Source organism: Hirundo rustica, chromosome 16 (assembly GCF_015227805.2).
Source record: "Hirundo rustica isolate bHirRus1 chromosome 16, bHirRus1.pri.v3, whole genome shotgun sequence".
Taxonomy (NCBI): domain Eukaryota; kingdom Metazoa; phylum Chordata; class Aves; order Passeriformes; family Hirundinidae; genus Hirundo; species Hirundo rustica.
The window spans coordinates 10,260,143-10,280,442 of NC_053465.1; the positions used below are offsets into that span (position 1 = coordinate 10,260,143).

Consider the following 20,300-nt stretch of genomic DNA (forward strand, 5'->3'; position numbering starts at 1 on the left):
ATAGCATCTCAGTAATTTTGCCATTACCACTCTGTGTCACACTCATTTTCAAATATGTCACAGCCATCTGGCAATTAAAGACCTCAGAGATACAAAAGGCTGTGAAAACCACACGTCACTGGCAATAGGTTAAAATCGTGGCTGTCGTGGAATCATTTGGTTTGGAAGAGACCTCAAAAACCAATAAATTCCAACCCCTTGCCATGGTCAGGGACACCTTCCACTAGACCAGGCTGCTCTCAACCCCATCCAACCTGGCCTTGAACAGTTCCAGGGATGGAGAATACACAATCAGTGCTGATTCCTTTCTACCCTTTTAGCAAAGAATTCCTTCCTAATATCCAAACCTTCCCTCCCTTCTCCTCCAGGCCTCTTCCAATCACTACATGCCCTTGGGAAAATTGCCTCTCTCCAGAGGAAGACAGGTGAGGACCTGAGAGCCCAGAAACACCATTCCCTCAGCTCCAGGGCCCTACAGCAAGGTGATATTCCCAAACTCACTTGTTCCTCTTCAGCCCACCAGAACTTGCCAGGCTCAAGGCTGGACTGGCTATGGGCAGCTGGGGACTATTGGATTGGACCAACCCTTTGCTTCAGGTTCACAAACAATTGAAACAAAATTTGGTGGAACCTCCGAAAAAAAAAAAAAACTTTCTAGCAAAACTTGTTTGTTTCCCATGGGAAGTCTTCAAAACTTAATAGTTTCTATAAAGTCTTAATGCGTATCAAGTCAGTCAGTTCTAATGAGTGAAACAAAGAGTTTCCATGAATTCTTTTTCATTTGACTTCAATGTTTTCCCCAAAACAGCTTTATCTTTTTCAAGAATGTATGTCTAGTACTATAGCAATGCTGAAAACCTCAAAAACAAGTTCTGGTGCACCCTCTTGATACAGAGGCCAGAAAAATGTCAAATTTTTGCTCTCATGGTTTTTAATTGCTTAGAGATGGCAGTGCTGGCAATTGATGCTATGGAATGCTACTTCTTTTCCCACATCTCAGTAATTGTTCTAATGATCTCCTTGCAACATATTGGTGGAAATGTCAGGAGATTCTATGACAGATATAAAATTCATGTGATTGCCAGTAAAGCAGCACAAAGACTCCAAAAAATATCCCACAAATATTTCCCCACATTTTTTTAATACAGCCATGTCAAGACTATTCGTAAGCTTTTGTATGTGTTGCATGAATTGGGTGCCCACATCCCATCAGAAGACAGATTTCAGAGGAATTCCAGAAGTTAATAGATACTTTTGCATAGCTTTATGAAGCAAATATTAAGCTCCCATTTGCCAAAACTGTGCATTTTACAGTGTAACATATAATAAACATTGAAACAAAACCTATTATCTGAACTAATAATATAATATAAATATAATATATTTATAATATAATATAATATAAACCTGTGTCTCCAAAATGTTTCCAGTGTTATCTACCCAAACCATTAAAATCACTAAAGATTTGTCTTCTTACTGCATTCTGAGCTGCTACACCAACAGGGTGAGCAGAAATAATGTAATAGGTTTTCCAAACTCCACCCCACGATGTTCCCTCAGCTGTGCAGGGAGGATGTTTATGTATATCTTAGCTGCAAGTGAAATAAGCTATTCATAACAGGTAAACTGCAGAGATCAATTCCTAAATTAATGCTTTTATGGCTACATACACTATAAAACAACCTCAGGCTCAAGCTTGACGTTGTGGATGAAATCACATAGTTTCTAGCTGGTTTAGATACAATGCCCCAAAATAAAGGAATAAATAAATTCTCCTCAGACTGGTTCAGAACTCTTTTAACCTGAGACTCCATCTCTCTACTACATTTTCTTTTCCCAGGCATCACTACATTAAAATAAATTTTAAAAATGGAAATAAAATCCCCCTCCACATCACAAATCCACTGTTTCCTGCAGTAGAAAAGCCTGTGTTCCCTGTGTCATTCCACTTCAGTGCCATGAGTGTTGTGAAGTGCCTGTTGCATTTCCCTGTAGAAGCTCCAGCTCCAAGGAGCTTTAGGCACAGCTGCACAAAACACCCCAGCTCAGCCAGAGCATCTTCCCACTGATTCCAGGAGCAAGCAGTGAGTTTTGGCAACACCTCGGATAAATAAAGATGTTATATCCAAGGGTTGAAGTCTAATAATTAATTCAGATTGGTGTTTGTTTCATCACACTCTTTGGAATCCTTCAGAGATGGAAGAACCATGCAAGCCCTCTCTAGGAGTAACTGAAAACTACACTGAAAATAAGTGCAGTGTCCAGACAGACACTCAGAAACAAGATTAACCCAAGTCCCTCAACGGGTTCCACTCAGACAGCCCCTGCCCCTGTGTAGCATTGCTAATGCCAATTGAATTTACACAAATTTACAAGAATTCTAATATCAGGAAAAATCCAAACCAAACAAACCCCCTAACCAGTATGGTTTTTCCAACATTTCAAAAACATTATTTTACCTTCTTCCCACTATAAGTGGAATTAACAGCAAAGTACAAATCTGAAAGTGTTTCAAAGCCCAGCCCTGGCCCATTTCTTACCTGCCTCTTTCATGCTCTGGGCCAGTGTTTATAATATGCCAGCAGTATTTTCCCAGATTTGAAGATCCTCTGACCTTCAGAGGAGAGCTTTCCATACCTGCATCTGGATCTGATTGCTGAGAACCTGGCTCACCTCTGTTAAAGATGTACTAAGGTCTTGGATTCACATCCTGCATTCCTCTGCAGCCAAGAGAGCCTGCCATGATTAATGTGCTCTGAATGAAAACCATAAGAACCAAAAATGATTTGCAACTGATTCATTAAAATAGCATTCATCATGATAATTGATTGGTTAATTAATTATGGCCATAATGCAGATGTCATCTGTATTTCCATAGGAATTCTTTGGTAGTTTCCTAATTCATTCATTAAAGCCTGGCTAGTTCAGAGTGCTGCACCTTCTTGTGGGGGAGACTTGCAGAGAAAACAAATCCAAAGAGCTCTGCTCTCTAAAAAAAAGACAACGTCTTCTAGTGTTGTGGTAGAATTCCTTCAGCTACACCACCTCAACCTCCTCTCATGACTAATACTGGATTCAGGGTGATCCAGTCCTCTACAGCTGGGCAGCACAGGAGCCACAGACTCCTCTAACCCTACACCTACCCTGTCCACACAAACAGCACTTGCAGAGTATCTTTGGAGATCCAGCTATTAAGTAGGGTGGCAGCACCCACAGCAGGGCAGCACACAGGAAGGGTTATTACTGAACAGAAAATGTAAAGAAACATTCTTGCTGAAAATGCCAAGGGATCTTTCTGGCAATGTGTATCAAACACTAGCAGGTTTTGGGGCTCTCATCTGAAAGAGGTGAGCACAGGCAAAATGCACAGCTAGGTGACACAGACTTTTCAAGTTTCAAAGCACTTGCTGTCCAGATGTCCATCAGCCTGGCAGAGCGGTTTGTCAGCTCCTTGGAATCTCTACTTTTAGGGTGGTTATTCTCCAGCATAGATTTAGAAAACTGGACTCAGCACTGCACAGATTTGATGTCTGAACTCACCTGAAAGTGTTACAGCTCAGACAGGCCAAAGGCAAGGATTTTCTTCCAGCTATGATCTGATATAGCAGATTTTGAGTTATGGGCATTCATTTCTTGACTCTGCCATAGGCTTTTCTGCATGGCCATGAGCAAAACCCTCTTTCCTCTCTTGCTCCAGTTTTCATCTCAAAGACAGAAATGATGGCAACTCTCTCTCCAAGGCTCTGGGAAAGATGCACTCACCAAACTAATGACTAGGAAGTGCTTAGATATTACAGCTTCAGGGGACAGACATACCCCGAGAAGTAATGCACAAAGAGCAGCACAGAAAGAAGAACTTGCGGAGGCTATGTTCTCCTTACTTCTTCCTGCTAACCTCTTTTAAATTTTTTTTCCAGTCTGCTGGTGCCATAAGCACTGCTGGAGTACTTGCACACTGCTGCTAGGCAGGTGATCCCTCAGGCTGAATCTTTAGCTATGGAAAAGCAATGTCAGCCCATTGACTTCAAACACACCCCACCTATTTGCACCCCTGGAGATCCAGCCCACCACACTCTCCTCCTGCTCAGGACTGATGGACATCTCCCCCCAGCTCTGAAAAGAGACGTTCCTCACAGGAGAAACCTGCAAGTGCAGGGTGGGGAGGAGGCCAGTGCAGGGACCCTCACTGGGGACCCTCTTGGCACAGCATCACCTGCTCTCAGCCAAGCAAGGCACTGGCAGGTATTTGAGGAGCACAACGGCCATAAACCCATCAAGGTCTACATAGGGCCTACTGCAGTTTGATGGAGCTGCTGCTGTTGGAATTTAGTCTTGAAAGGGGAGAAATCAGTAGAAATTCACATGTGCTTTCTCCTTTCCTTTCCCTCCCCCCTGAATCTCGGATCTTAGTGGGATAAAAACCAAGTCAGGAGCAAGAAAAGCTCTTTCTGCACCGGTAGCCTAAAAGCACGGGAGGCCAGTTAGATCTCTCCAGTGCCATATGAGAGATGGGGGGGTGTCCCTGTGATTTACCATTCCCCATCTCTTCCTTTGTTCTACTCCACCTCGACTGTCAGCTGTTTTGCAAAGGGGCTGGCAGTCAGGGGGAGAGGAGAGAGGCTGGTGTGTGTGTGTGTGTATCCAGTTCAGGCTGGTTCCTGGCTCAGGGAAGCATTTTATTGGATTTGTTACTCTTTGATGCTGATTAAGCCCATGGGGTAGAAAAAAGCAAAAGAGAGGGGGAGTTTGGGGGGTGGGGAGAGATGCAGTTTCCCTGTGGCTGCAATGTTTTTAATTTATTATTAACCATCTCTCATGTGTTATCTGACAGCTCTGTTGAATTCTGGATGCAAAGGAAAGCAGTGCCTGCATTTACAGTTTTCTGGGGTGTATGTCCCCAGTCTCCCCAAATCAAAGTCCAGGCTGCTCACAGAGTTATCTTCACAGATGCTAATTTTAAACAAATAGATTAATAGGAAATTAGTTTCCAAGGAGTTGGAGGGCTGAACCATTTCAAGGCCAGGATCACACAATGGAGAGCTCAGAGACAGCCCATGAGTGCAGGATGAGACACAGAGGAGCAGAACATTCAAAAGGAATTCAGCAAGGCGATCCCAGAATAGCCCAGACTGTGTCCTTCCAGCTTCTTCTTCAGGTTTTTCTGAACATGCCACCCAAAAATGGTTGGATATCCCCAGTTTCTGGACTCTCCTCTCCTGTCACAGGCATTTCACTCTCTGGACACAACACGACTATGGGTACCATTCTGATTAAGTTTTTAGATAAAGTAGTGACAGGTTTACCCTTTCAGATGGCCTTCCAAGAGGATATTTCCTCTAGGCACACAAGTCCTACTTGTGTGTGCTCCTACACCCACAACAGCTGTGCATTTCCCCAGCTCTGACACAAAAATGCCAGAGGTCAGAACAAGCTCATCTCTTACCTGAAAAGCAGATACTGGGAACTGGAAGCCTTGCTCTCTGTTATCTTACACAGTCATGTACAGAGCAAAGTTGCAAAGCTCTAAGCACACCAGCAGAGCACCAGTGTGCTCATTAGGTGCATATTGCACGGTCACAAATGGCTGTGCCCCCTGTGATGCTGGAGAACCCAACCTAGAGCTTCAGTTTTCAAAGCCACCAGTTGGTGACCACAGCAGGTAGGGACCAGTCCTGGGGTTTCCACACAGCCAGTGAGAACAGGCAATTTTTCCTGACGTTTCTTTGAAGAGTCTTGGAAATTCTGAACCTAATTCAATAGTTACTGGACAAGCATATGTTATCATTGATGCTGACTGTATTTTACACTGTGCAGGTAACCAGAGCTCCAAGGCAGGATCTCCAGGAGTCCTAGAAATGGATTTTTTAGTTTTGTGAAAAGTCATGGCTGATATGAAATAATATTTAGTATGAGAGAAAGCCAGTGAGATGGGTTTTCCTACTGCAGTACACACAGCTGTGGGCTGGGATGTGGGAACTACAAGGTCAACCTCCTTGAACATCTTGCTACACACAAGCCCAAAACAGTAATTCAGATCAAAGACCACCACAACTGGCATAAAGAGGTTCTGCTGCAACACAGCCTTCTCTCCATGCTTGGGCCAACCCATGCATGTTCTCCCATTAGACTACTGCCAGGATATCTGCCAGCTCCTGGCTGATGAGCACCAGGGCTGGTGCAAGGACAGGAGGTTCCTGATGCGCAGGGTGCTCTGCTCCTGCTCTTAAACACTGCCATCTCCTGGGGCAGGGGAGGCAGCACAGCCCCTCCTCTTCATCAGCGAGCTGTTAATTACAAACGAGGGTTTGTATCACCTCCGTGGGCATCAGCAGCTCCAGCACTAAGCAGGGCCTCATGCCAGACAGAACCAGCCACAAACCAGACAGCATCTGGAAAGGGCACTCGTGTCTCTCAGCAGGACCTATCCACCACCACCACTATGTTTGCTGAAAGGGTATTTTTCAAGGCCATCTGAAATATGGTGCCATACAATTTCATGCAGTTTTAGCACAGTGTGTGTGCACTGTGCAAATGGGTGCAAGAGGAGGCTCCTTAAAGTTCACACCTCCGGGAAAAATGGAAAAATAATTTTCACTTGATCCCAGGCTCCTCCACAAGTATTGCTCCCAAACCGTCTATATCTCTGTTGGTAAAACCCTTCACACCATGTTTTATCTCATTGCTAAAAATAAATCACTTGTAAATTGTTTTATAAATTATGTATAAGAAGAGACCTCATAGTCTAAGATGTGCTACCAGTGTATTCTAGATGATAAGGAAAAAAAAAAAAAAAAAAAAAGTAAAAGGATCTCCAAGGGTGGGAGGGGGAAGGGAAGTGAACACTTTTATAAATAATATATTCAGTGGTCAAAGAAAGTTATCACCTTTTATGAAGTGTTTGGGATTCATTATGCATAAAAAGTGCAGCACTGCTTCTAGTGTGCATGATATCAGGATGTGATTATTAAGCATTACAGCCACCAACTAAGTGATTATTGGTGTCATCATTTGTTTATCTAACCAAAACCTAGACTGCCACCTCTCATCAGTGGAAACAAACAGCTGATGTGTTTGACTAGTGCCAAAGGAACGCTGTCGATTATTCCCAGAGAGAGATGATGTCCCCATCACTGTGGGTTTCATTTGGTATTCATTGTAATAGCGCTGATCCTAATGAATTCATTTGGTATTCATGTGGATGTCACATGTATTTCCAGAGATGTTCTGCTGTAATTTAGCATGGGTTAATGGACACCTCTGTTAAAGTGTTATTGAAAGTTTGACATTCAAATAACCCAGTTTAAAAATCAGACAAACCTAGATATTAAAGCTGAAGGGAGGATGGGGGGGAGGGGGCTGGAGTAAGAGGCAAGACTGAAATGCCACACTGAGAGAGTAACCCTTATCTGCCTGCTGGCGAGGGAGCGCTGTCCTCTCCCTTCCTCTCTCCTGCTGCTCCTAGATAACCAAAAGCAGAGCTTTGGCAGTTTTCAGAGACTTTGTGACACGGCCTGCCTCTGTCCACGCCCGACCCAGAGCTCCTGTCAGGGTGAGCCTGGCCAAACTGCATCAGGGAAGAGCCTTTGGGGCACACAGAACCACAGGCTGGGGCTGACAACACCTCTGCTCACCTTGACAGGCTAGGCACCCAGCAACTCCAAATGCATCACTGGCATCCAGGGGGAGGAGGAAACGAGCAGAGCTTTTATTTCACACATTTCAAAATACTGAAGCTGATTTTTTCTGCTTTGCAGAGAGCAGATGATAAGGCTGGTTGAATTAGCCCAGAAACTGGTAGCAAGTACAGTGTCGTGTGAATCAAACGTGCTCTGGAACAGTGCAATTCAATTCCCTGGGCACTTTCAAGGAGCTCAAACCACTTATCCCTGCATTGCCAAAAATCTTGAGATGCCACAGAGAATCACATAATAAAGAAATAATATCCAGAGATTCTTAAAAAAAATTGATAATTTTCTTTTTTTTCCCTAACAGTTTTATTCCATGGGATTTTGACAATGAAGAAGCCAACCCTTCCAGGTAGAGTCCCACAGGTGCTTTTAAGGACTCATCAGACACCGAATTTATAATACTCAGGATATGCCAACAACGGAATATATGATGAGAAACTAGCAGTGTAAAAGTTTTGTCACATCCACTTGGGATGACCTGCATAGATAGCAATTTGACTGAGGGGAAAGTTTTATATTGGTGAGGAATGCGACAAGCCCAGACCTGATAAAATCTCAGTACCACACCACCGCATTACAACCACACATGCAACCCATACACAGTAATTGTTTATATTAAACACAGAGCCAGTGTACCACATGCTCGGGGAACATAATCATTGCTTAAACTGATATTTCCCCAACCATGAAATAAATTGTAAGCCACAGAATAAATTGATTTTTTTTTCCCTGCATTGTAGTAACACCAGGGGCTCCACCCCTGCTAAGGCAGCCCCGTTGTTTCCATGACAAGTCGAGCATTTGGAATACTGGAAACCTAAGTACAATATCCATCCTGCAAAATACGTGCCTGTGGTAAACCCAGAGGTTTGAAATGCCACTTGTTGCTCAGCCTTCTGGCTTTTGTTGAGTACTTCCATTATACAACACTCACAGCAACGCAAACTTCATCCTATCATGGAATTTATACGTTCCTGCCTGCAGATTAAATTGCCAGCTATAACACAGCATGTGCTGTTTGTGGCCGTTTTCCTAAATGCTACTTTGGGAACAAAATACACAGATGCCTAATGTAAACTAACCTCCTCCCGTTTTCCTTGCAAAGGTTGAAATTCAGCCCTGGGCAGAGGTTCTCCACAAGCCTGTTTATTAAATCCCACTGAAATGCCCCAAACTGGAGTTAATTAGGATTTAAGTGGTACATAACTTTATGAAGCTCCATTAAACAGCTTTGACCTTTATATCTCTGTGGTTTTATTTGCACATTTGTGCTTGGTTTTTGTGAGAAAATACCTTGTTTTGGTTTTCCACCATGTGCCATCAATAACTCTTTGAGAACATCAGGACTGAAATCCTGACTCTAACAGGTCAGTGGCAAAATTCCCACTGACCACAGGAAAGGGGAAGCTTTTGCCTGACCAGGTCAGGTACCTGCCACTACCTGCTGAAGCTCTCAGACATCGAGGGGATGAGGTCTGCTTGCCTGAGAATTGCACAGACAACAAACTCCCTCCCAGCTACATCCACAGAAAAGGAATTCTCTCCCCAAAAGAAAAGGAAAGCAAGGTTAATAAGTAGGTTCTGAGAAAAGAATGAACCTTTTCTAAGCAAAGCTGAGGTTTGCATGAATTGCAGATAACTTACTTCGTGGCCAGCCCCAGACCGCCAAAGTTTCCCTGGGAAAAAATAAGGACTGTCAGAAACTTCATTAACTTCTACTCTTAATTGCAATGGATGCATTGCACATTAGGTAAGACCTTACTATTTGGGAACTTAATGTTAAATGCTTGGCCCTTGCCCCATTTCTGCTATATCTTGCTTTGTAAGAAGGGATTGTACAGCTTGATGTAGCAATAAATAATTTTCATAAGTTTTATTGCAATGCTGTGTGCCACTAATGGACAATTTGGTACCATTCTCAAGCGAGGGCAGCAGGCTGAATCACAAAGCAGCTGTTAGTGTTTCATTAGAAGCAAAAGTCCCTTCCCTACTTCATTTCAAACACCAGTCAGTTTTCTTTGATCATTTCTCATCTCTCACCCAGTGATGGGGAGATCCAGCTCTCCCTATCCAATAGTAATGGTCTCACGGTCTCCAGCCCTTACGAGAGGCTGCGTAATTGGGCACTGCTCTGCTGAGGTGTTTTAATACAGCCATGGCTCCTGACCTCCAGCCAGCAGGAGGAAAGAAAAGCCCTTGCCCAGATTCATCTGGAGTGGCTGCACACTGGCTGAACCTCTCTCATCTGCATTTTTCCTTGAGATTAATGAGCAATGGGGAAGGTCGCTAAACTTAAATGAGCTGGAATAAAACTCTGAAATAAGCCTCTCCTATTAGAGATGGTGTTGGAAAGAGGTTTGCAGGGAAAGTCTTTCTCTGGGAGCACTCATCACAAGGGAGGAAGCTGTTTAGCTCTGGTTCAGGAGCACCGTTCACATCCAGTGGGTGCAGGTTCCACATCCATCCCTGCTTCCTGCTTTTGCTGCTTGGCACATTCATCCCTTCACATCTCTGCTGTGGATTCTCGTAGATTCTGACTGTACTGTAATACTTCAAAATGCCCAAATTTGGCATCCTAACTTTTTACAGAGGCTGAGATAGCTGCAAAGACCTCAAGTCGATGAAAACAAACCCAACAAAAGCATATAGCCTATATTCTATTGCCTTCAGATCATCAAAACTAGAGGGTACAATCAAATCAGCCTTTTCAGTGTAAATCTGAAGTGAAAAATTTCTTCTGTAGTTATAGATTTCTATTAGTAAAACTTAATTTCTGATTGCAAAAGCACAGGATAAAGAAAACACACAAACAAATAATTTAAAAATTCTGCGTAAAAGGTTGTAAGTTTGCAGGAAAAGTAGAATTCATGCTCACAGTGCAACTGTAAAAACACACAAAAAGAAAGTGCATGACCAATGTTCTCTCAAATGATTTATCACTCATGCAAGCACTGTAGCTGTATTTTGGAGCTAAGACTACACTGCTGTTACAGGATTTACCTTTTAAAATACAAATAGCCAAAATCAATTGAAGGAATACTGGCAGATTTTCTAAATCAACCAGATGTAAAGCACCATGTGATCATCCCACATTACACTGCACCAAGTTACCTTGTGTAAGGCATCCTGAGGATGTTCAGGGAGAGGGAGAGATTTATTGATACAAACACAGCCCTAATCAGTGTCCCCTGTCTGTGCTATATTTAGCACAAATGCAAAACCAGCGTAGATGGAGAGCAGATGCAAACTGAGATCAATGGAAACACAGTGACCTAGGACATGACAGGCTGCTCTGAATTGAAGTGAGCCACACTGAGCACCTGCCTGTGCCATCATCCGGGGGATTTAATGTGCTCCCAGGCATGCTGAGGGTATTGGGTTGGAGGGCCAATTTTGGGGAAGGCACAAGATCATAAAAATCAGCTCAGCCGGGCAGCCCCTCGTCACACCATCACCAGACAGCAAAGTATATTCTGTAGCAAGAAGAGAGATCTGCCATGGTCACACTTCCTTCTCTTTAGGCACACAAGCAGAGCAACCCCTCCTTTCCCCCTCAAACGAAGAGAAGAGCCTCAGCACCACCCTCATTTTTGCATCCTTTCTTCTTATCAGGGGCTTCACATCAGCTGGAGGCTTTTCTCACTGGGCAAAGTTTGAAACAGCAATAAACTACATTGACCAGCAACACACCCCCTGTTCCAAGTCAATAACATATTTTAAGTTCTTAAAAATCTTTATGCCCAGCTTTATTATGAAATAACCCAGTGACAGTACTGGGAACATGATACAGTAGCCACATAAGGCACTTGGTTTGCAAAAATTAGATTTACAAGCTGCACTGTCAGGTGGGCTACCTCCACTTTCTGCTCTGGGGGCCTGCAGGGCTGTGTCCCACCTGAGCATCCCACCTGAGCCTCTCCTGCAGGAGCACAGGGCTGCAGGGGATGTGGTACAGCTGATTTAGGGAACCAGCTGCAGGTCTGCAAACTGATCTGTGCCTGCTTAAAAAGAGATTATGGAGCTATAGTCCACAAACCATAATGAGACTTGGAACAAGTCAGCTGCCACACTTCTCTCAGTGTAGCTTATTTAGCCATGAAATACAAGAGCTAAGCAATCTGAATTCATGTTCACATACTTTAAAAGTTTGGAACAGTCTGGCCCCCAGCTTGTTTGATACATGTTTTTGGCAGCAGACCGCTTCCATCCCATTCATTTTAAATTCAGCCCATGCATGTTAACCTTGTTTGATACCTTTGAAATAATTATCTAAATAAGTACGCCAGTCTTTCTATGTCTCACATGCAAAAACATTCATTATTTTTGGTTCCCTTTGGGCCACATCCAGAGGTCTTCAAATCAACAGGAGCTTTTCATTTATGTCCAAGGGCTTTGGATCAAGCCTTTAATTATAATTGCATTGCCCCTTTAAGATGCAGGACCCTCTCATTTCCCCTGCAGGTTTCTGCTAGCAACTCTAGGATCCAACACAAGGCTCTCTTAACACCTGATTAAATATTAATCCAGAGGTGGGGGACTCACTCTTTTATGATCCTTTCCCTAGAAGCTCCCATTACTAAATCACAGTCCAGCACAAGAGGAAATGTGGCTATTCCATTATCCTCTGTTCACGAAGGGGCATTAATTCTTAATAAACTGGCCTGATTATAATAATACTCGAAGGATGCAAAATAAGGAATAGACAGGTTTACATCCATGTCTAAGATTAAACACATGTATGGTGCTGGGAGAGGAGGTGGGGAGGGAAGGGCAGAGAGAGGAGGGAGGGAAGGAGAGAGGGATGTAAACTGTAGCTTGAATTCTCAGTGCAAGAGATGACAGTGGGCTGGTAAGTTTTTCTGTGCCTCATGCACAACCTTTGCTTCTAAAAGAAAAATAAAATTAAATTAGGCTCTTGCCTTTTTAATTTGGAGCAGGGCAACCCTCCTCCCTGGAAGTGGCTACTATCAGATACAGCATTTCAGACTTTAGGGGAGGCAGTTTTCAAAGGTTTGAGATAAAGCCCTGTATTATCCCCTCAAATGCTGGGCAATGTACTCAGCTCTGTTAAAACATAAGGACCAAGTTCAAAAAGAGAGATGAGACACTTCAGCACTCTCACACCGGCATTCCAACCCCCTTGCTGGTTTGCAGGCAGTGACCCTGAGCAGGGACTGTGCTGCAGCCACACCCTGGTTTGCTCTTGCTGTCAGCCTGGGCTGCTGTGATAGCAGCCTCTTTCAAGTGCAATTGCCCATGGCTGCAAGCAATCCTGGAAGGTCTCTGGGGCAAGCCACTGCAACAAGTGATGGCACGGGAATGGCTGCATCCTCTTCTGAGGTCTTGCAAAAGCCTATCTAAACACTACTAAGCAACAGGGATTTGCATGAAGTGTGCCACATCCCACAAGTCCTTTCACATCCCTGCCAAACTCAATGAAAACTTGTAAGACTCCACAAAGCAAAGATGCTGCTGAAATACAGAAGCCACATCAACACTTATCAGTTGGTCCACGTGGACAGTGAGAGCTTAAAGCGCTCCTGGAGGAGCAGCCCAGAGCACACTGGGGGCTGCCACTGCCAGTCATGCTGTTAATGCAGGTCACCTCCCTCCTGCTGCCTTCCTGCCCTTTCTTTTAGAGAAGGGAACAAGCTAACCAGTCTGCTCTGGCAGTGTGACACTACTCATGGCATTATGTAGCTGGTAAAAGAGGTGGCTTGGTGGAGAAAATGGCTTTATACCCATGCCTGTAATACAGGCGTGCTTGAAGGCACAGAAAGAGGAAACGTGAATCCAAGCTTTCCCCAACTGGTGCCAGATCCCGGCCAGTCCTCCTCTCGTGGTGGCCTTCCCTCCAGATTATTTCAATATGCAACAAGTTTAGACTTGAACGTGTTCGCATGCTTGGAAAATGATATATAGGCAGGGCCATCAATGAGAACAGCCCTCAGATGTTATCACAGAAGAGAGCCATTCCTCTGACATGAGTGGTAGTGATGGTCCTGGCTGATTAGAGCAGTTAAAACTTTACAGCACACCGTAGAGAGAGGCTGTTACAGCCTCCAAGGATGGACATGCAGCTTCTCACATGCAATTTCCACATTCAGCTGCTCCCAAGAGCATTATTATCTTTTTACTGTAGTGACCAAACCACGCAATTCCTCAAATCCTTTCCAAATGTTAATGAAATCAAATAAACCATCATACACTTCAGGGAATTGTACAGAAATAGCAAGCATTTAAAAGGAACCAAACACTGGCAAACCTCTCTGGAATCAACTCTTTAAATATGGGAAAGGCAGAATCCACTTCTTATATGGGGAAAGCCCGAGGCTGTTTTGAATTTTGTAGGAAATTTTGATAGGTATGTAAGAGAGATCAATTATAATGCAAAAGCATTTGGAGCCCTTGATGCCTAGTCGTTATCTAGTTGTACCAGACCTAAACTCAGAGTTTAAGCCAGAGGTTTTCAGTGTTTCCACTGAAGATTAAGCAAGGGCTGTGGTTTAACTGGGCAGGCAGTGGAGCACCCCACAGCTGCTCAACTCCCTCACTCCCAAAGGGGTGGAAGAGAAAACAAAAAAAAAATAAGGTGGGGTGAGATAAAGACAAATTTATTAAAACAGGAAAGGAAGGGGAAATAATAATCAAATGACAAAAGAATATACAGAAGAAGTGATGAACAGTGCAATTGCTCATCACTCCCTGGCTGATGCCCAGCCAGTCCCTGAGCAGTGGCCGCCTCTCCCTGTTTATAGATTAACCATGGAGTCCTACAGTGTGGGACAGCCCTGTGGTCAGCTGGGGTCAGCTGTCCCAGCAGTGTCCCCTCCCAGGCTGTTGTGTCCCCCATCCCTTCGCTGTCAGGGCAGCGTGAGAAGACGAAAAGTTCTTGACTTTGTACAAGCACAACTCAGCACTACCTAAACACCAACCACTTTCTCATCCCAAATCCAAACCCCAGCACCGTACCAACTGCTGGGAAGAAAATTAACTCCCCAGCTGAAACCAGGACAGCAACATCAGGTACAAAAATTAAAATATAAATAGAGCCTCCTGGCCACCAAAGGCACTAAAGAGAGAAACCTAAAAAGCTCTAGGGTAAACATTGAGTATATTACTTAATTTCAAGGCATCTGCAATGCTGAAAAATTCCTGATGTTTAAATAATACCATTATAAAATGACAGTTTTAAAACCTGTGATTTTTTTTTTTTCTATTGTTTCTATTTGCAGCTGGAATAACTAGTATGTGTAGGATCCTTTCCTATTCTTGTTGGGTATCTCTAGAAAACATACACCCATTTAAGTCAAAGCTGAAGTGAAGGAGCAAAGGAAGTAGCTGGAGCAAGATTACACTCGATATATAAATGCAGGACCTCATTTAACAGCCACCTGAGCCGTGGTCACACCCACCAAACCACTCTTGTTTCCCAGCACGTTCAGTTCACACCAGAGCTGAGCCAGTTCACAGCTTCAGCTGCTCTGTGGAGCAGTGGCAGCAGCGTGACTGTAGCAGATCTGTTTGAGCCCTCTGGAGACTGGTGCCAAAGGCATTGGCTCCCTGTGTTTCAGCTGAACTGGGTTTAAACTACCACACTGCAGTTGTTTCCCAGTGCTGTGCAGACTGATCCATCTGCTTTCCCGAGGGAAAACACACAGCCAACACACACACAACACAGAGACCAGAGCAACCACGGGCCTTGAACAATCACCAAGAAAAAAAGGCTGATTTTTTTTTTTTTCCTGTTTTTTATTTCTTCCCCAAACTGGAGCCAGTCATCATCTGTAACTCTTGGGGACTGAAACAATGCAGTTTTGAGGTACTAACGGACCTGATGTACAGCAGCACAGAAAAGGATGCTGCGATCTACCTGAGCAAAGCCCAAAAGCCAGTAAAGTCACCACAATTTAGTGCTGAAGGCATCTTCTAATTAATTTTAGTGAACTCTGTGACAGAGCCTGTGAAAGCACCACAGAGGTCTCTGCAACCCACCCCTCTCTCAGAGTAAAAAAAGCAGTTTGCTGGTGTCTGCTGCCCTGTTCTGGGTAGGTTTACATCATTTAAGTTGTCCCTTTAAAAAGTCACATCTATTACACCACCAGGAATATTGCTGAATTCCACATCCCTGGTCTGAAGGATTAAAATAGAGGCTACTGCTTCTCTGCAGTGAGCTTTCCTGTTCCTTATCTCACAGCCTATTCAAGGTCTCATAAATAGCATTGGAAGGATTCCACTGAACTTACAAACACAAACAAACACAGATTTTGCTCCACTCCGAAAAGATAACTGTTCTATCACCAGCACTCCACACTTACAGAAAGGGAAACCCGGGAACACACCACACCTGGGTTCAGTGGAGGACTAGTGCCCTCTTTTGATGTCAGTTTTACCCAAAGACTAATTAGGATTTTGTTTTATTGCTGTACCTGCAAGACATTTTTCATTTCCCCGTACACTGCACTTGGAATAACAATAATTAACACCTGAGTTTGTTTTACCTGACAGGACCAAGGAAACTGTTAAACATTTGAGATAAAACAACACTAAAGTATTTGTAAATCAGCTTCAGAGCCATTAAGGTATGGCAACTCTGACAGGTGCAGAGCTGCTAATGGCTTTGCCTGAAAAATTACAGAATCCATAGGGAGTTTTGCCTTCATTTCCAAGGGGCTGAATCAGACCACCAGGGATGAATGGCAATAGCTTGGTACTAGGTATGGACAACACCTGACCTCTGGAAGGAAGGAAGAGAGAAAATGGAGCCAAGATATTCATGTTCTGCCCCTGAGACATCACACAAGCTCTCAAGCTAAGCCTTGAACAACTTCCAACATTTTTCACATAAACCCCAAGCACCTGAATTATTTTGTACAGTTTATATGTACTGAGAACCAAATTCCACTTCCAGCTGAAGTATCTTTCTATAATCAGCATTAATATGATTGCTTGTTATGTCCTTAGTGAGGGCTCAGATGTTCGCTCTGCCTTGTTATGCAAAAGGCAAAATCTCCTTGATTAACTTAAAACTGCACCTTCTGCTATGCTTCTGTGGCTGTGAAATATTTAGACACACAGAAGGATGAGTTAAAAGATTACAATGTACTAGAAATTTATGTTTCCCTGTAGTCTGAAGAATTTTCTCACCAGACTTTTCTGTAAGTGATTTTGGGAAAAGAATAATTTTATTTTTAAAATGTTACTAAAAACCTCTCAACTAAAACAAAAAGCCATTAAAAAGGAGGCCATGTTTAAACCACAACAACCCCACATCTCTGTTCTCTGGCAGTGAATTGAGCTGGATAGCTACTACTAAGATTTCTTCTGCCAACACAGTTTCATATCAAATATAATGGTCTCAAAATCTTACAGATAATTCACTGGTAGTGCTGAAGGTACCAGGACCTGCCATTACGATTACTTGTGCTAAAACTAAACACTAACTCAGGACAATCCTGAAAACATGAAAAAAAAAAAATCAAGTGACATGGCAGAAATCAAAATGAAATAAAAATTGGAGACATGAAAATTCTAGATTCAGCTGTACAAATATGAATTATGTAAATATATAGGCCTTTCCTGGCTTTCTGTATGGCAGGACACGGTGTCTCACACTCAGTAGGCTGCAGATTATTTAGTAAATATATCAAATAAATTGCCCATGACCATATATTTGCTTGATTCCAGCCATAATTATACATCATGGACTTGCTTTGTTCACCAGGCTTTCACTGGTGAAAACAAGAAGAAATGCTTTTAAAAGGGAATGAGAAGAGTTAATCAAAGCCATAGCATTCTCTGTTTCTTTCCTGATCACGTAGGCAGCGACCAAAAATAGAGCAAGCGCGTTAGCATCACTCGTGTCTTCTTGCTAATTGGCGTGTTTTAGATGCAGATGTTCTTCCCTTCCAGAAGCTGATTTTTTTTTTGGTTTTTTTTTTTTGAGGAGTACAAAATGTGCTGGTTTGGCACTTCTGAACCCAGTGAAACTTTGAGTTGCTGTACTGAAATAAGCATCACGCACACCAGTAAGGAGCAGCGCGTTTGTTCTCCATCGTCTCTTACTGTGAAGGGCTCAACTCTCCCAAATTCTAAACGCCGGTGTGAGATACCAGACACTGAGACAAGCAAGTTGGAAACCTGTCTGCTCATAGCACAAATAAGCAAACCAAGATTCCTCTTCCACCCCATGAAAACCAGTGCTTTAAAAACTGATTATCAAAAGTGCATTGGATCTAACAGCCACAACCTGCTCACGCCACAGGGCATGGGACAGCTGTGGCAGATTTTGAAAGACCAGGTTTGTTTTCACCAGGCACCCTCATGATCAGACACTTATCTCACCTCTCTGAAACTTTAATCTGTGTAGTTGCAATGCTTCCAGTATTTCCAGCCAGAGCTGGCAGAGTTTAAGTCAGGTGTTTTAGCATACTGTATACAAACACCAGTGAATCAAATGGAAACCTGTGAACATCTTGTTCTAGCAAGAGATGAACTGAGAGCCAAGCAAGCCACACTTTCATCCAATTCAGTTTTTACGTCAGCCTGAAATATAATAATATTGTAACAGAGAATAAACCCCGTTCTTTTCTGCTAGACATTTTATACACTAACACTTAGGCTCACACTTCTGCCTGTCAGTAGCATGCTCAAAGTGTCTTAAAACAGACCTTTAAAGTGTGGACGCAGCTGCTTAAATATGCAAAGGAATTGACTTTGCACATCTAGAAGGAATTTGTGCTTGTAGGTCAGTTATTCAGTGAAAGTAGGTACAAGGCAGACAAATGTCCATTCGCAGGTTAAAATGATCACTGATCCTTTTTGAAGTCTGACTCAGGTAAAAGGCTGGGAAGCCACTTCAGCAGCACCCTGTAAAGCCAAACTACTCTTATACAGTGCAAAGGGTAATGTTATGTACAGTGTGGACAGTTACTAAGGTAAAATAAGAGTGGGCTTTTAAAATTAAAGTAGAACATTAGAAGTCTTTCAGATTCATTCTGAGATAAAAGAAAGAGTTGAAGAGCAATAAGCAAGTGGATATTTCATTAAAAAGCTAATGCCAAGTTGTATACATTTTGAAGTTCATAAGAAACATTAATTACGATTGCTGCTGGCAATGGATCATTGATAAAAACACACATATAGTTCATATGGAATACAAATACAACTCCTAATCTTCACATTGACACAGAGGGAAGACTTTAATCATAGGATTTGAAAGTACAATCAAAACCTCCTGATTTCTATGCTTTACACCCAAAAGGGAGAGCTGGATGCTTAGGTAACCAACTGCCTGCAGAAAACACTCAATATATTTATGCACCCACCAAATTAGACATGGAAATTATATCCAAATTGCACAAAAAGCTGTAATCCAGATTCAGATCTCCTCTTTGGAAATGCCAGCGAGGATTTCACTTTCCAAAGCATCTCACAGCTCCCATTCAGTTCAATTGTAATCAGTTATGCTCAGGACTTTGCAAAACAACATGATCGCCACTGAAAATGCTTTCAAAACTCTGTCCTTTGTACTACATTTATTCTATATGTTGAATTATATGTCATAAAGTGTCTCTGTCAGGCATTCAGAGCACAGCTGTGATGAGCGAGAGCCCATGATTAATTCTGTCCTTGCTCTTCATAAACTATTTGTCTTGTCTAATTAGAAAAAAAAGCACAATAGAAGTTACAAACATTTTCACCATTTCCAACTGGCCGTCAAAAACACGAGAGAAGCCAAGTCGCCTTTCATGAGCCGTGATGAATAATGTATAGAAAGACAAAGTCTCAAAGTTTACCCCATTTTGTATTACACTGTTCCCATTGCCTTCCTCCACACCATTTCTATTTTTCAAAAACTGTTCTGAAAGCCACTGCAGCACCACTGCATGGACCTTTCCCAAACTCACAGAAACCACTTCTTAGCTTTTTTCCTGATTTTTCAAGCTATTTTTTCTCCTGTCACAGGCATCCGCTCGGCCTGCAAAGTCCACTGAAAAACCAGTATAAGCAAATTGTCTCAAAAGCCGAACTCTCAAGCAAAACAAACACAGCATGCAAATGTAGCAACATCTCTACAAGTGCAAGCAATCACCAGAATTCTGCACAGAATTCTGAACTTTGCCACTTCTGGAAAAACCAGGAACAGCTCAGCAGGGCAAGGATTCAGCAAACCCTGGCCACTTCATATTCCTGGGGTGCATTAGATCATCCTCAGCATGCCCAGGCTCTCTGAGGAATCCCAGTAACTTGCTGCAGTACCTGATGCCAGAAATAATGCGCATATCTAGCACTGTCCACAACTTTATCACCAGCCATAGTGACAAAACTGGAATAAAACAAGCATATTTGCAATGATACTCATTTTGCCGGATACTACCTAAAGAAACCACAGGGAAAAGCATGAAATCTGTAAGCCCCGAGACATACTCAGCTTTCTGTAAATATTTTGTAATGTCTATAGAAACCCAAGACATTATTCTTTGTCATTAAGCTGCCTGAACATGGCAATCTCTGTCTGCTGTGTAAAGGAGTCAAGAATGTTCCCGGAATTTCAGTTTGTTGGACCTGGGACATTTGCTCAGCTCCTTAAGGAAGTCAGGACAAGCTGCC

The 20,300-nt window shown here is 43.0% G+C and overlaps 1 long non-coding RNA gene across 12 annotated transcripts in view; it reads right to left on the reverse strand.

Annotated features, from left to right (window-relative positions):
* LOC120760147 (uncharacterized) overlaps positions 1 to 20,300 on the reverse strand; it is a 383,062-nt gene that overhangs the window by 167,427 nt on the left and 195,335 nt on the right. The gene's annotated exons all lie outside the window — the stretch shown is intronic.